The 15,679-nt window shown below is 46.1% G+C and overlaps 1 protein-coding gene across 2 annotated transcripts in view; it reads left to right on the plus strand.

The window, feature by feature from the left end:
- Nucleotides 1-15,679, plus strand: part of LOC147737202 (uncharacterized) — a 92,123-nt gene that overhangs the window by 65,375 nt on the left and 11,069 nt on the right. The window contains exon 1 of one of the 2 annotated variants that reach the window (XM_086919158.1): nucleotides 5,319-5,394. The exons of the other annotated variant lie outside the window; for it this stretch is intronic. The gene's annotated coding sequence lies outside the window, so the exon portion shown is untranslated. Of the gene's footprint in view, nucleotides 1-5,318; nucleotides 5,395-15,679 lie in introns of those variants that run through there. 2 annotated transcript variants of the gene reach the window in all.

The following is a 15,679-nucleotide window of genomic DNA, read 5'->3' on the forward strand; positions in this document are numbered from 1 at the left end:
CAGGAGACAATCCAACTATCTTTGCAGATTTCTTCAGATTATACCTGCCAGACATCTTCTCCTGCGCTACTTTAACACGACGAGACCCAAAGCAACATTATCCACACAACATGAAACTTTGTTAGAAACGGTTCTTAACAACCTAGCAGGATAAAGAGTAGAAGTAGGTACTTTACCTTTAAGTGAAACAAAAGGTGTAATTTTTGTAAGCGAATGTGGCGTTGTGCGATAAAACCACAACATGGATCTCACTGCACCCTCCACATCAAAACTGTTGTGTTTAGCCCACTTGATACATTCCACTACTACTCTGTTCATTCTCTCAACTAAACTGTTGGTTTGTGGGTGTCCAACAGAACTTCTTAAATGCTTCACACCGGATTCACTTAAAAACTCACTCATTTCCTGATTAACAAATTGCACACCATTATCTGAAACTATTGCCTCCGAAACCCTTCCCTCATAAAAATCTCTTTAAGGAAGAGTATGGCATTGCTAGCAGTGGGAGACGCACACAACTTGACTTCAGGCCATTTGTTGTGAAAGTCCATTAGTACAAATGCAAAACGTAAGTTGTGGGGAAGAAAACTGAATGGCCCAACCAAATCAGTGCCCACCTTAAGCCATGGCTTCTTAGGAAAAGAGATGGGTTGAAGAGGAGGTGTAACAACTTTCAAACCCTTTTCTGCTCCTCTACAGACAACACACTCCTTGACCCTCCTTTCTATGTCTTTGTCCATAGAGGGCCACCAATAGTGTAGTCTGAGACGTTTCTCATCCTCGTCGCAAAAAATTATGTTGTGTCCTCCAAGGCGCAGTAACACAACAGGACACAGTTAATTAGTCTGAATAGTTTAATCGTGGGAACAACGAACCACCGCTGCTCTCACGACAGAAGAGAGGCACCAACTGACTCTTCATGGATCTTAGACACAGAGAAGCTCCATGACAACACATGGGATTCTGTATGGAATTCAAACAAGCATATCTAAGCATAACACTATTGGCCTGTGAAGGAAGAAGCCTGTTACACTTTATTTATTTTGAAAGTATTCTGTAGTGCAAACATGACCAACTCGGGTATCTGAGCGCTTTACAGTTTATATAACAAGAGGGGAACAAGCAATCAGAAACGGAACCAACAAAGCAAAAAATACACAATAATGAAGAGTCAAGGGATTCTCACCACATAGAAGCTGTGCCACAGATCAGCAACTGTGACCTCAGTGTCCACTGGAATAGCAAGTCCAAAGCAGAGATGTCTTCATCAAGAGCCCTTTGATTTCCCTTTTGAAGAGGACAATGGAAGGATTCACCCTGACTTCAGGGGAAGGGAGTTCCACATTTTCAGTGCTATACCCGAGAAGGCTCGATTGTAGGTTTTTTTTTCTTGAATTTTGTTTGTTTGAGCAATAGTGTGCTGGAGCTTCTGGAGGCTCTCGCACCGCATGTGAGCTCCAGTTTCTGAATGAGGTACAGAGGGGTGTTGAAGTGAAGGCTTTGTCTGCTATGCATGCAATTTTTAAATGAATCTGCGCTTTATATGGCAGCCAGTTCAAGGACAAAAGGTCAGGGGTCGGCTCAGTCTTATGAACTACTCTTTATGGGCAGTTCTGTTGCTTGAATTTGGTTTTGAACCTTTATGCTCCTTTGATTTCACACTCTAATACTATTCTAGTCTGTGGTGGGCAGACTATCACACCCAACCTGCACCGCAAGACATGGGCCGTGCAAAAGTTTTAGCCATCTCACGATGAGGCTTGGCATTTAATCTTCGTTTTACCAAAATATGCTGGTTGTGAAATCTATACTTAGCTTGGACAGTTTCCACAGTACAGTGGCATATCTCTTGGTGAGAGGAGTTCCTGAGTCCAACCATCAGAACAACTCACTACCCCGTTGGGTAGTGACCCAGATGGAAACTTATTCAAACTAAACACTGGTAGTAAGTGTGTGATAATAAAACTGCGCTGTAAAACAATGATCATTTCATTTGACCCTGGGGGGAGAACACCCAGTCTCATAATACACTCACTAAAATATGATGTAGTGAGAAAGTTATGAATCTTGAAACAAGGAGTTCTCCTCGATGGTGTTGGTACTCCTTCTTCATCAAACTTTTCTGTAGATATTCAAATACCATCCTTACTATGTCTTTGTTCCCGTAATTTCCATTATTTTATAGAGGTGGGCGAGCCAGTGAAGGATGCCTGGCTTTAGCTCAGCTCGGAGTTTACTCGGATCCTCGGGCCAAAGCAAGCCAAGCCATTTGTCTGCCTCAGGAGGCCTTCTTTAGGGGTGACTGGCATATATTGAAAATCGTGTTTGACTTTGCCACACATGGTGAAGGCAGAGTCGAGATCAAACAGTTTACACTCTTCTGCAGTCTGCATTGGCAGACCTCCTGTTAGTAATTTACTTGGGCTACTCAGGGTGGCATAAATAGTGCTTCAGGCCCTGGTGACCCCTTTAACACCCATGCCCTGGGTACCATTGTTACCATGTACTAGTGACTTATACGGGGTTAAAGTCCTTGCCAATTGGGGATGCCAATTCACATATAGTAATTTCAGCCTGCTCCAGTGCACTTTCAGAGTCCTAGCCAACAGTATCTGGAGCAAAAAGTGTGGGGGTGATCATCCAAAAAGGGTACTTTTCTCCAGATGATGATGGAGACAGTCTTGTGGCCTGCATCCTTTGAGCTCTCTCTATATTAAAGTACAGGGATAGTTCTCTGTCTGGAATACATGTTTTAAACCAGTCTCCCCGGTGTGTTGTCCTGCTGTGCCTTTCGGCAGTCCCACCAGTGACAGATTATTTCTGCATGATCGGCCTTCTGGATCTTCCATGGAGTGTTCGAGGAGTGTTGTTGTCTTATTCAGTCTTCTATGCTCATCTAGTGGTGCCTGCCACATCTTCCAGGGAGGAAATGCGCCCCTCTGCCTCCATAGCTCACAAGTATAAGTCATGTAAGCCTTGAAGGAGGAGCGAGACCCCTACCCCATAAATCTTGTCTGTCAAGTCTTAGTGGTTGTCTTTGATCACTTGGTGACCTCCTGCTGTGGAAACGGTCTCTTCCTGTAGTAGTAGGGGAGGCCCTGTGCTCCTCCCGCTACTGACCAGCCATGTGCCACCGGTTTGGTGTATTTATCTATCTGTCCCTAGGCCCCTGCAGCCTTCTCCTTCACCATGGTGGCAATCCAATATCCTGCATGAGTATTTGCTGCCTTGGGTACTCACACATCCTCAGTCTCTTCACCAGGGCAATTGGTGCCAGTGTTACAGCACACAGTCAGATCAATGCCACTCCCCCAACTTCTCACCTCTGTGTCTGTCAGCAAAGAGTAGGCCGTCTTTATCCAGCGTCATCGCCTGGTTGGTCCTCTTTCCTTAGAGGCTCCCACAGTGGGTCAGAATTGGTGTGAGGGGAAGGCCGCCTCGCGTATAGAGGAGGCAAAAGATGAGAGAGGTGCCTATCCACCTCTCGAAGCCCCAACGGAAGTGTCATTGGGTAACTGCCACTCTCACGGTCGACTCTGAGTTCTTGACAGGTATTCTCAGCCCTGTCTCCTCTCTCAGGGTAGCCAGCAGCAGTGGGGGAGATAGCCGAGTTCGATCCCCAGTCCCCAGCTGCCGCAGCAAAAGTCCCTGTGGTGCGACCACTCCTCATCAATGTCCGCTGACCATGTTTTCAGCCCCTACTCCACTCATGGTGGGTCCAGCAGCAGGAAGCAGTGATTGGGGGCAGGTAGTCAGCCACCAGCAAGGGCCGATCCCTCTCCAGAGGGGCAGGATACTGGAGGATATTCGGGGCTGGCACAGAGCCCGTTTAGATTGCAGCCACCAGGAAAAAGATCTTCAATTAGTGTAGTGTAGAAACCACTGATAAGTTTCCTATATTTGCCCATTTTGTCTTAGTAGGAGTTAAGTCTGAGATGATATTTGATTCAGTCTGGAGGTCTTGAGGGCACAGTTTAATTGCTGGTAATTTGGAGAGGTCGAATTCCTCCCGAAGAGTTTCAAATGTTTTGAGGCCCCCTCAGGAAGGATCTAGCTGCTACATTTGGAGACCAGGGGTGAGACGATCTGTTCTTCCCCAGTGGAGCCATCATCCAACAGTGGGAGTAATCAGCTGTATCATCTATATGGGTACAATCTTGAAGAATCATTTCCCATGCCTGTGTGTGTCCTATACTCCTCATCCCCTTCTGAGCTTCGGCTTTTAGTCTTGTTTCCTTTGCATGTGGCCCATTTGATTAGTTCATTTCCCCACTCTTGGAGTGTGGGTCCGCTGAGGGGTTCCAAAAGAGGGTTGTCTAGCTTCGTGCATGAACCAGGGCTATATCTGCACATCCCAAGGAAATCATATTGGCTTTAGGTTTAGGATATATGCCTAGGAGGCGGCCGCTGGAGAATTGTATGTTATGCCCTGGTGCAGAATTAATGTAACTTGTCTCTGTTTCCCAACTTTTGGTTCAGTTCATTTTGTACGTGGAAAATGCTGTAAAGTCTGATATGGTGGACATGAGTGCTGGCAGCGAACGTTCTGGAGAGGCTAAAGTGAGGAGTATGTTGTCTGCTTACAGCATAATTTCCAGGTTTCCGGCTTTGGTTTCGGTTCCCCAAATGTATTCTGAGCAGTATAGGATGAATGTAAGGACTCTGGGGCTATCAGGAAGAGTACGGGTGAAAGGGGACATCCCTGCCTCATGCTAGGTCCAATGGAGTTATTTCTCTTTCTTTCACTTCTGCTCTTCACCACTTCTTTTCTTGTCTGTCATCTGTTTGTTCTCATTCAAGTGCGCAATTCACATTATGTGTTGTATGCATGCTCAGAATTTAGATTTTCCTAAGTGTAAATATTCAGAAAGTCTAGACTATTATGCATTTCATCCCTAGCTTTATCAGCATCTACGTTAAATGCAGTTACAAAATGACTGCACTTCCCAGCACCCATTGGGATGCATGACTACAGATAACTGCACCTGGTGCACCGTCATGGCACACTAGTCCTCGTTGTAAATCCTCCCGTGCATGAAGCAAGTCCTTTTCTCTGATAATGAACATTGAAAACAAGATGCATAGGCTTTTCTGGTTTCAGTTTCTATGGGTTCTAAATTGTGGTGTTCTTTTCAGTGTTTTACAAACTTTTAAAATATTTTTGCTCTGTAAAAATTCACAGGGCTGGTGTTTATCCAAAGAATGTTGGTTGAGTTTATTTCCTTCTCTTGCTTGTCCCTACTGCCATTTCTAATATCCATCTATCTTCTCCTAACTTTCTTTTTCGACTTTGCTCTTTCAGGTCATGTTTCATTGATTTGCTCACCTCTGAACCTGTCTCATTTCCCATTGATCGCTTTCTAGCAGTCTAGTCCCAGGATGTGCAGGATGGAGGTGTGTTTGCATCTCATTATCTCACAAAGATTTGATTGCAGCTGGTGAAAGTTTTTTTCATTGTTTATTCTTTTAAATCACCAACAAGAGGAAACTCATTGAGGGATACAGGTTAACGGGAGCATCAATGACATAATATATGTGACATATGTAGACACATCATGGTTCAGCAGCATTGCCATTTACATCAGTGTCGGAGCAAGATCTACTAAGGTAAAGGGTGATCACAAGGCAAGGAGGAAGGTGAGGACTATAAAACATGACAATCCTAATAGCAGACAGTGCGTCAATAAAACAATAAATTATAAGGAAGTAGGTGTAAGGGGGAGGCTGCTGGGAACACATAAGGGTAGATCAAAATGATGTCTGATCCATGACTTCTGCTGGACCAGCTCCCAGCCCCACTGTCCAGAGGGGAACAGAGATCACATGAACAGGATGATATACATCATACTTCGGTACAATTGTACAGAAATTATGCATTCTTGTGGTCCCAGACATAGTTCCTTCACGGTGGTCGAATATCGTTCTTGGCTTCTATGCTAAAGATATACCTATCACAGTCCCCCCATTCACTCTCCCCACTCCTCTAGGGAGTAGCATGTGTAGTGTGCTGGCCTCTGCTCGTGCACAGTGCAGGAGAGTATTCAGCCGCCTCTTAGTGTCCAGCACAGAGGCTGCTTTCCAAGACATTTCTATTTGGCGCTTCAAAAGTACTTATGCAAGGTCTATGAGCCGGTGTAAGTGTTTGCCCCCTTTGCTTTAGGGTGAAGGCCTAGCAGGCAGGATTCAGGAGTAGGTGACCGTGTATGGTCTGCGAGTTCCGCTATGGTGGCTGTAACCTCGAGCCATGACACCTGTAGTGATGGGCACTCCCACACCATATGTCTGCCAGTTTACAGCGCGGGCACTCTGGTGTCCAATCAGGAAACATGCGCTGGATACGGTGGGGGGGAGAGATAACTGTGATGTGTGTAGTTAAACTGTGTGAATTGGAATCGAGGGTTCAAGTAACCCTTTGCAGCATGTTGTAGCACCCGCATGCATGACTTGAGCGGTTGCGGGAGCACAGGGTTCCATCTAGCAAATGCAGTCCCCCGTTTGCAGCTAGTGAAAGGTTAATGGTCCGTATTTAACACACCTTCCTGTTGCCCTGTTCTTCAAACAATCGTTAAAGATTGGCTGAGGTGGGGTGCTCAGTGCTGTGTTATTGGAAGCCATTGTCCTTCTACCCAGTTATTTATCTCAAAATACTTTTATTTCTGTCTGATCTGGGCCTGCACCCGCTCTACCTGTCATAGAGGAGAAGCTGCTGAGGAATTAGCACACATGCTGTTAGATTCAGGCTCTTCAATCACAATGCAGTAACAATCCACTATCCAGCTTCCTCACCTATCACTTGTTGACTCTGTCCCTCCCTTGGACCCGATAGGGAGCTCTGTTTCTTTTTGGTTAGGTTTGTGCTGTACAAACACCAAATAAATAACACCTTTTTCAAATGAAGAACACTTTGGTGACAGCAAACTTTTCTGCTGTCGGAAGCAGCTGAGATAGTAAAGACCCTTGTGGCCTGCGGCACTCTTTGGATCATTTGCTGGTGGCTTTCATTCCGTGAATTAATTTAATTTTACATTGTTGAGCTGTGCCTGTGGCATTTGGTGTGTATTTGAAAAGCAGTGCTAAGCATGTGGGCCTTTGTAAAAGCTGTGTAGGGACTGTGTACTTGCCGGGCATGTTAGAGAGTCGCAGAACGCACTTTATCTTTGTGTTATGTGCAGCGTGCACTGTTCTGGTGCATTTTCCATCTTGTGGAAAGAATGAGGTTCTACAGCCACCAGACACATCCATTTTTTGTGCAAAGTACCTTGGGTGTTGGAGTGTATTGCTTTGTGTGTCATGCAAGCAATTTAACAATTAATTTGTGCCTCGTAAGGGATCCAGGTTAGTGATTTCAAATAAGGTGTGTTGTGGTTATTACATTTAGATCCAGTAATGCGCCTTCAATCTGAGTTAAGGGAGGTCCTACTAGGGGACAACTTTGATCTAGGAAGGCCGCAAAGGGTTTATTTCCGTAGTCCAGCCTGGAAATCACTGCGGCTTGAGCAACTGACTTGAAGTCATCGAGGGGAGGAAGGGTTCGATTTTCCTTGATCCCCATTTGGAAGTAAGCCCCATCCTGCTTTCCAGTAAGTTAAGGAGGCTGTCATGTTTGGCCGTATCAAATGCTGATGAGAGGTCAAGGACGCTTAAAAGGCAGGATTCATTTTGATCAAGCAATTGTAACACGTCGTCAATGATGTGAGTGGGGCTGATTCAGTGCTGTGTCCCTGAAGGAATCCGGATTGGTATTGGTTTAAGAGTTGGAATTGCTTTATGTGATTGCATAGCTGGGTATGGACACATTTCTAGAGGAGCTTTGAAAGAGTCTGGACGCTTGAAATAGGGTGGAAGTTATTTAGAGCAGGTGGTCCGCCGTGTTTTTTTTTAAGAATGGCGGTTATCTGTCTAGACTTGGGGCAGTCTGGTATAGTGCAAAAACAACAATTGATGGACAGAATGCAGAACAATGTTATACATGGCTTGGCAGTTCGGGCTGTACTGTTCCCATGAGGCACAGGGTCAGACTGATTTGCATAATGGCCATGTCTGAATTGGGTTGGCTGAGTGGGCTAAAGAATGGTGATGGATTAAACCCAGATCAGTTGACTGGGGGTGAGTGTTTGATTTGCTCAAACGCTCTGTCCATCATCCCCTTTTGTATCGCTTTGTTCGCCCTAAGTGTGGCAGGGTATGCTCAGACGTGAGTCCCTTGCTCACTTGGCCACTGGATTCAAGATAGCCTGGCTGATGAGGATTATGAATCCGAAACCGGTCCCAGGATGCTTGTTTCCGGTCCAGGGAAGACATAGCTTGGCAGTTCGGGCTGTACTGTTCCCATGAGGCACAGGGTCAGACTGATTTGCATAATGGCCATGTCTGAACTGGGGTGGCTGAGTGGGCTAAAGAATGGTGATGGATTAAACCCAGATCAGTTGACTGGGGGTGAGTGTTTGATTTGCTCAAACGCTCCGTCCATCATCCCCTTTTGTATCGCTTTGTTCTCCCTAAGTGTGGCAGGGTATGCTCAGACGTGAGTCCCTTGCTCTCTTGGCCACTGGATTCAAGATAGCCTGGCTGATGAGGATTATGAATCCGATACCGGTCCCAGGATGCTTGTTTCCGGTCCAGGGAAGACATAGCTTGGCAGTTCGGGCTGTACTGTTCCCATGAGGCACAGGGTCAGACTGATTTGCATAATGGCCATGTCTGAACTGGGGTGGCTGAGTGGGCTAAAGAATGGTGATGGATTAAACCCATATCAGTTGACTGGGGGTGAGTGTTTGATTTGCTCAAACGCTCCGTCCATCATCCCCTTTTGTATCGCTTTGTTCGCCCTAAGTGTGGCAGGGTATGCTCAGACGTGAGTCCCTTGCTCACTTGGCCACTGGATTCAAGATAGCCTGGTTGATGAGGATTATGAATCCGAAACCGGTCCCAGGATGCTTGTTTCCAGTCCAGGGAAGACATGGCTTGGCAGCTCGGGCTGTACTGTTCCCATGAGGCACAGGGTCAGACTGATTTGCATAATGGCCATGTCTGAACTGGGGTGGCTGAGTGGGCTAAAGAATGGTGATGGATTAAACCCAGATCAGTTGACTGGGGGTGAGTGTTTGATTTGCTCAAACGCTCCGTCCATCATCCCCTTTTGTATCGCTTTGTTCTCCCTAAGTGTGGCAGGGTATGTTCAGACGTGAGTCCCTTGCTCACTTGGCCACTGGATTCAAGATAGCCTGGCTGATGAGGATTATGAATCCGAAACCGGTCCCAGGATGCTTGTTTCCGGTCCAGGGAAGACATGGCTTGGCAGTTCGGGCTGTACTGTTCCCATGAGGCACAGGGTCAGACTGATTTGCATAATGGCCATGTCTGAACTGGGGTGGCTGAGTGGGCTAAAGAATGGTGATGGATTAAACCCAGATCAGTTGACTGGGGGGAGTGTTTGATTTGCTCAAACGCTCCGTCCATCATCCCCTTTTGTATCGCAGTCTGGTATAGTGCCTTGAATAAATGAATCATTTACTATTTTAGTTCAGAGTTGGAGAAGAGAGGTTTCAATCTCAATGAAGAGATTTGAAGGAAGCGGATCGCTGAAGTGGTTTGAAGGTTTAAGTGTTGACAGGATTTGTAGTTTGGTCATTTCATCAAAGGATTTGAATGAACACCAGGCTGCAATATTTTTTGGGGTGTGTGTAGGACGCTCAGGCCACATGGGCTGGTGGGGGCTGACGTTTGAAGGTATCGAGAGGAGATCCAATGAAGTCTTTAAGTCACTTTCAATTTTTCATCTTTCCCAGGAAAAAGGCGGCAAGTTATTTGCGGTTAGGCTGCAGATTAGACCCAGAAAGCAGGTTGGGTTTCCTATTAGATTGTAATTTAACAAGTTCAAACAGTTCTTTAAGTCGATTCCTGGCATTGTTTTGCAGTTGTCTAAAGAAGTTTGCTTTTGAGCTATATATGCCCTTGTTGTTAATGCTGCTTAAATATCTCAGGTGATGGAGGTGTTCGAGCGAGGAGGAGAATCTCCATGACCCTTCACTCAATCTTAGATTGCATCTTTCAGTGTTTAGATTACCATTGTTCCAAGGCTCGGAGTCTTTGGTGGATACTCTTTTTAGTGACATAGAGTCTAGAATGTTTGTCATTGAATTAGTGTAATGATCAGTAGGGTCCTGGACATCTGACATGTCCTCTGGAGGGGTTAGTATGTAATTGCTGATAGATGTCAGTTCATTCAGGTTTATATTTCATTTAGGTTTATGTTTCGAGGGTTTCTTTTCCAATGTCTGTTTTTTTTATGTGAACCTTTTTTGAGGAGAGTGATTCAGTGATGAGCAAAGTGATGCAGTGGTGGTCTGTCCAATGACATGGAATGATAGATTCAAGATGAATGGAATTAGCTTTAGAGATAATTAGATCCAAGGTTGCTTCCAGGTTGTGGGTGGACCTTTCGCTTATTTGGATCAAGTTTAGGTCAGCTAGGAAGGTTTTTAGGCTAATCACTGATTGGTCATCGGGTCATTCCAGTAGAGGTTGAAGTCACCAAGGAAGATTTGGGCGCAGTATACACCGGAGCTGGTTGTGATGATTTCCATAATTTGTTCAATGGATGGGAGGTTATCTCCTGGAGGGTGGTAAAACGCATGCAGTTCGTATCGAGGCCTATCTTTACTCAGGATATCGATGCCTAGATATTCACACGAGATGAGAGTAACGTTTTGTGCTTGCTTCACAGAGAGATTGTTGCAGTGAGTGCAGGGTTTACCTTCACCAGGTCTGTGTGGTATATCTAACCTGATGATGTCGTAGCTTGGCGGTGCTAGAATGTCGAGCGTTGGAGTGAAGGAGTAATTTAGTCAAGTTTCAGTCAGGACTATAAGGTCAAGATCATGAGTAAGGAAAAGGTCAGCAATATCCACTGCGTGTTTAGATGCTGATCTGCAGTTGAGTAGTGTACATTTCAGATGGGGTATGGTGACAGCGGAGGTAGCCTGAGTGATGGGAATTTGTTTGAAGTTGGAATTGTTAGCTGCTATAGGATTGGGCCTAGGATCTCTATGTGGATTCCACTGAAGGAGGAGGGAGTAAATATTGTTGTCCGATTGAGTATCTTTCATCCTGAGGGGTCGGGTGAAGGCGTGGGGGTAGAGAATTGTCTTCCAGGTCAAATGATGAGTTGTTGCGATTGCTGAGATCCCATTGGATGTGCGGGGTGACATCCATCTAACGTGATTGTTATTGGATTGCTAAAGGGAGTGTCTATTCTTACCCACCGGCCTGGTGGGACACCAACAATGAGCAAGCTCAGAGGTGAGGGATATTAGGCTTCAAACCTCAGCCTTAAGTTGAGGCTCCTGAGCGATCTCAGTGATTTTGGCATCATTAGTAATGGGGGAGCCATTACTCGCGGACGACAAACTTTTGCCCTGCATCTGGCGGTACAAGTGTGGGAGAGTGACTGATTTTTTTGGAGCACCAGCGGGAGCGCTAATGTCAGCACACCAGGTCCGCCCCGCTGCCGCCTAACAATCTGCGGCTGCCGAGCAGGGGGGCTACAGCCCCCACAACTCCTCCAGGCACCGCCCACCTACGACAGCGGAAGCACCCAGAGGCGCATAAAAACACCTGCGCTCCGGGTAGTGAGTGGGAGCCATTTCTCGCGGACGACGAACTTTTGCCCTGCATCTGGCGATACAAGTGTGGGAGAGTGACTGATTTTTTTTGGAGCACCAGCGGGGGTGTTAATGTCAGCGCACCAGGTCCCCACCGCCGCCGCCTAACAATCTGCGGCCGCCGAGCGGGGGGACTACAGCCCCCACAACTCCTCCAGGCACCGCCCACCTACAACAGCGGAAGCGCCCGGAGGCGCACAAAAACACCTGCGCTCCGGGTAGTGAGTGGGAGCCATTTCTCGCGGACGATGAACTTTTGCCCTGCATCTGGCGGTACAAGTGTGGGAGAGTGACTGATTTTTTTGGAGCACCAGCGGGAGCGTTAATGTCAGCGCACCAGGTCCCCCCCGCCGCCTAACAATCTGCGGCCGCCGAGCGGGGGGACTACAGCCCCCACAACTCCTCCAGGCACCGCCCACCTACAACAGCGGAAGCACCCGGAGGTGCACAAAAACAACTGCGCTCCTCCCGCCTCGCGGGACGTGCGCGGGTGAAGCCCGGGTCAAGTGCGGGGCCGAAGAAGGCCGGGTTGGGTCCCCCCCTTGGATTTGCTATTCGTTCGTAGCCTTGACCATTGTGGGACTTCTAGTTGATTAAAGTAAAGACTATGTATAAACTTCAATACCTGCCCACAAACGATTAGCGTGTCTGGAGTTAATCATCTGGTGAAATATTTTAAGAGTTTATTATGTCAATACTGCCATTTATGCTGTAGATAAACCGGGTATCGATATCCCCCTCTCTCCTGTTGCTGGCATCAAACTTGAGGGCAAATTTTAAAAACTGTTTTGATAAATTACCCTAGCGAAATGCCTGCCCCAGTAACTAAGAAGCAGGCGCAATCTACTCTTCCGAGCTTGACGGCAATTGACCGCATGTTGCAGAAGACTATTGGGGTGGTAGCAAATGCTATTGAGAGAAACGTCTTTCAATCACCGCTGGGACTCTTCCACTTGTGCAACCAATTGATTTATCTATTATCTCTCAGGACTACTTTCTAGCTCCATCATTTGTATCCCTCCAAGGCATTCAAAACATTAGGGATATGCAGTCTAGTAACCCCATTGCACAGAAAGTTCCATTGGAATCTCAGCTCAACCCTAGCAATCCATCACCGCCATCCTGCTTGCATGATAAGCATTCTTCATTAGGGCTGATTAAAGCAGCTAGTACCCCGCCACATCACAGTGGGAAGGCAACACATGAAGGTGATATTAGCATTCCATTACAGCTAAGGGAACAAGAAAAGTCAAGTGACCCAGATAAAAGTATATCACTTACAGAATTGCTGTTGAAAATCTCACCTGAGGAGATTTCACACTTGGATTCATCCACGCCTACTCCACTCACCCTTCAAACTGTCAAACAAATCCAGCCAAAACCGCTAGAAAAGAGAAAACGGAGGGGGGAACTCATCAACAAGGCAGAAAGTCAAAGTCACAAAAAATAGTACATAATCCCCCTGGGTTGGCAGGAACGCACATTCAGCATCACCCCCCAGTCGGGGAAACCCCCCCAGTTAACGGATCTTTGTACCCATCCACCATGAAAGAGATAATGGAGAAAATGGAGGCCATGTTAAAGTCTCTGATACTTCCCCTAATACACAGGGTAAAAATCATATCAGAAAAGTTGGGAGGGTTGGAAGAAGTCATACAGAAAAATGCGGATCAGACCAGGGAAATGATAGCAAAAACATATAAAAACCACAGTTGTAAACAACCGCTCGTAACTCTTCCATTAGATAAAACACAGAATAAGGGTTCGCAGTCCGCACCAAGGAAAGAAATTCATACTATTAGTATACCAACAAAAGGACAGGTACACCCTAAAGAAAAAAGGGGGAAAGGCAATCTCCCTAAATTGGGAAACGATCAAATTAGGAACACTCGTCAGGAGGAAAATAAGACCCAACCCCAGCCAATCCCCACAAGGGTGCACAGGAGGAACGTAGATCTTCCTCCACAAGCAGCGCCCTATGTAGTAATTCTGACAGGGGTTCCGGAATTGAAGGAAGGAGCATGGGAAGACGATCGAGCCTTAAAAAACAAGGTGGTGCACTGGCTGGTAAATAACCGCCCGTTGCCTCCAAATTTAAATGGGGAAATATTGAGTGTCAGACGAGTAGGGTGGTTGGACAATAGACCCAAGGACGTTAGGGGGGATGTGATCATTGTGAACTTTAAGGATCACAGAGTAACTAAACACATAAGGGAATGGTTTGATATAAGAGGTGGGGAAGGTATTACAACACGAGACCTAACCTATTTCTATCCACAGCCACTATTGTGGAGACACCCTCTTCCTCCCCCCACACGTGGATATACCACCACTAATCCAGGCTTTAACTTTCCTACACACAACTACTACTCCATGCTCGCTGGGCTGGAAGGGGTGGATTGACTTAACTGCTGGCCCTTGAGGGACATCCCCAAATAAATGACTGCCTGAATAGAGATTGTGTAGTCACTGAGTGTGGTGTAAATCCTCTACCACCAATCAAAATAGGCAATCAAATGGTAGTTCAAAAGACTGAGGGGTCATACATAGCAGATAAGATAACCTGTAGTTTGATCAATGGGGGGTGTGGCTTTCCTCCAAATGAAAAGCCGCAAGAAGTTAGACCATTAGTTGACGTTAATTTAGGAAAGGAGGGATTGCTAGTGGAGAAGTGTGGCTCACCGGTTAGAAGAGGCAGACCCGGACGCAGAGGTCAGACCCGGGACCAGGGTTCAGTTCCCAACGCGGCAGGGTCTTGAGCTCAAAAATGTCCACAGACTCGATAATTCTCGCCTCGGCGCCTACTCGAATCATGGGTTCACACTCTGCAACTCTGGGCAATAGCTTGCTTAATCTCCACAACGGCCCCACCACGATGGGATGCCTGGCTTTCACCTTGGGGATGCCCAGTAGGGATTATCTCACAGGGAAAAGCCAGGACGGGTTCCCAAAGCAAGCGCCTTGAGACCTTACGGTGAAAGGTGCTATATAAGAACGTATGATTCACGATTTGATTTGATTATTTGAAACAACTGATGTCAAGGATGGGTGTGTGTTAACGTTCCTTTTTTGGAACATAGCGGCACTCCGACTCAAGATAGAAAATGGAACAGCAGTGGAATTTATGAAGGACTATAGTATAATTTGTCTTCAAGAAACGTGGACGACCACAGAAATCCATATAACAGGTTATAAAACGTACACTCCCCCTGCAATTTCAACAACGTCGGGTAGGGCAAAAGGTGGTTTAACAACATTTATATCTAATACAATAGAGGGGGTAGAAATAAAGATAATAGAACTCAAATCAAACTATCAGATAATCTGTATTCAAGCTTATAAAGCTGAGGAAGTGCTTGTAGTGAATTTCTATAACAACCTATTAGAACTGGACCTCCTAAAACTCTTAAGTGAGCTGAGGCAAAAACTCTCCCCCATGGATGGGACAAGTCTAGACCCTACGATAATATGGGGGGGGGGGCGATTTTAACCAACATCCTTGCCCAAGATGTAGTCAGAATACCTGTGGGCTTGTAGATGAAAATGAAGACCCTATCATCCATTTCTCCCACTCGCGTATTGGGGACAAACTAAATGATATCCTCCTGGACCTAGACATTAAGGTCGTAAACCCTAAAAACCCTCTAACCCAGAGGTTGGACCCAACATTCTTCGCAAGGGGTAGACAAACCACTGTTGATTTTATTTTGATATCAGCTACAGCTGAGAGAAGGGCTATGCACTTCGCCACTTTGGTTAACTTGTTAAGCGACCACAGTGCACTTAACTTAAGGTTTCATTTACTTCAGGGTCGTGATTGTGATAGCATAGTAAGTACCCTGAAACAAAATTTATTATGCCTAGATAAAACCAACAAATTCACCATAAAATGGACTAAGGTTGAACCATTGGAAATCAATAGGAAAGTTGTTAAAATGGCCTATCCCTCCGTGCTCAAATGTTTGGATCTAGAGTCATCGGATGAGGACGTTTTAAAAAAATTTGGTGTCATCCTC

This window comes from Lissotriton vulgaris, chromosome 1_1, assembly GCF_964263255.1.
Source record: "Lissotriton vulgaris chromosome 1_1, aLisVul1.2, whole genome shotgun sequence".
NCBI classification, from domain to species: Eukaryota; Metazoa; Chordata; class Amphibia; order Caudata; family Salamandridae; genus Lissotriton; species Lissotriton vulgaris.